The sequence below is a fragment of the Oratosquilla oratoria genome, chromosome 14, assembly GCF_046742065.1.
Source record: "Oratosquilla oratoria isolate Oo_2021 chromosome 14, ASM4674206v1, whole genome shotgun sequence".
In the NCBI taxonomy this organism is placed as follows: Eukaryota; Metazoa; Arthropoda; class Malacostraca; order Stomatopoda; family Squillidae; genus Oratosquilla; species Oratosquilla oratoria.
In genome coordinates, this window is record NC_134790.1 from 25907953 (window position 1) to 25909639 (window position 1687).

A 1687-nucleotide genomic window follows, 5' to 3' on the forward strand; every position below is an offset into this window, starting at 1 on the left:
GACAAGATTTGGAAATGGACTCAAAAGTGGGAAGCGAAATTCAATATCAAGAAATGTAGTACAATGGACTTTGGAAAAAGTAAAAACAGAATATCTAGAGATTATAAAATTGGTGAAGAAAAGGTCAAAAATGTAAACTCGGAAAAAGACCTTGAAGTGATGATCAGCAAAGACATGACACCGGATAAGCATATTAATAAAATAGTCGGAGAAACCTACAAATTATTGAGGTCAATAAAAGTGGCATTTGTCTATTTGGACGAGGAAATGATAAAAAAATTCTAACTACACTAATAAGACCAAAACTCGAGTACGCAGCAACACTATGGACACCCAGTACAAAAAAAAAAAGAAAAAAAAAAAAAAGAATACAAAGAGCAACAACAAAACTGGCACCAACTCTTTCCAAAATGACATATGAACAAAGACTGTCCAAATTAGAATTACCAACTCTGGAACAAAGAAGGGAAAGAGGAGACCTACTAACTATCTATAGAATTATGAAGAAAATGGAAATCTTAGATAAGAATGATTTATTGAAATGGGACAATGGAAAAGCAAGAGACCACGAAAAGAAACTCAAAAAAGATAATTACAAAAGAGATCTGAAAAAATAGCTTCCCACACAGAGTAATAGGTACTTGGAACAAATTAAACAAAGAAACAGTGTGTGCAAACACTATTCAAGATTTTAAGAAAAAACTTGATGCTGAGAGATACAAAGACGGGTCACCACAAGCATAGCTCCCTTCCCGTATAATACAACTAGGTAAATACACACACACACACACACACACACACACACATATATATATATATGTATATATATACACATATACATACATACATATACCGACGGTTTTCCGCCCTTATAATGAAGGTAGCCAAAATTGAAGGTATAAATCCACTCCCACTCATTTCATCCCCACATACTCCACTCTCATCCACCATCCCTCCCTCCCTTCCTCCTTTCTTGGTTTCTCCTGGATGACGGGTCATCCCTGTATCTCGCTGACTGCCCTGGGTCAGAAGCAATGTAGTAAGACACAGCACATCCACAGTAAGGCCGCTTTATTCAATCGGCGATCCCCCCCTCTCCATCCCTTCATGCAGAAAAAGAGAAAACGGGGGGAAATCCCTTCGGGTTGTGTCAAAATATCATTCATACATACTCCCTCACCCCAATCCCCCACCCACTCCCTTCCATGTATCACAGCATCATCCATACACAACCATTCTCCATTCACCCCTATATTCTGTCCTCTCCCGCTATTTCTTAACAGACATTCCCCTCTTTTCCAATGCCCCTTTTACCCCATCCATCCATCTCATCCTTGGTCGCCCCCTCACGTTTACTCCTTCCACACCTCTGTTACTAATCTTTCTTCACTCATTCTTTCCATGTATCTAAACTAATATATAGATGGATTCATACGCATGCGTATGGATGTATGTGGGTTTTAACGCGACTTCAGTGGCCTGTATCGTCACGAGTGTAAAGCTAACCGGAAGGGACTGTTATCAGCTGCTGTACCTTCGCTGGCCCAGCAATCTCTCCCTCCCTCCCTAACCCTCCATCCGTCTCTTCAGTCTCTGCGACTCCTTGTCGGAGAGTAGAACAGTTCTTCATTGTGGCAGGATCACCCTCACGCTGTTCTTGAATTATTCTATTCCTTTCCCGTCCATT

General features: G+C 40.4%; 1 protein-coding gene across 2 annotated transcripts in view; it reads left to right on the plus strand.

The window, feature by feature from the left end:
* The first annotated feature begins 1586 nt into the window (after window positions 1–1586).
* Window positions 1587–1687, plus strand: part of LOC143032812 (uncharacterized) — a 20324-nt gene continuing 20223 nt past the window's right edge. For both annotated transcript variants that reach the window (XM_076197887.1, XM_076197888.1), the window contains exon 1: window positions 1587–1687. This exon is cut by the window's right edge and continues 178 nt beyond it. The gene's annotated coding sequence lies outside the window, so the exon portion shown is untranslated.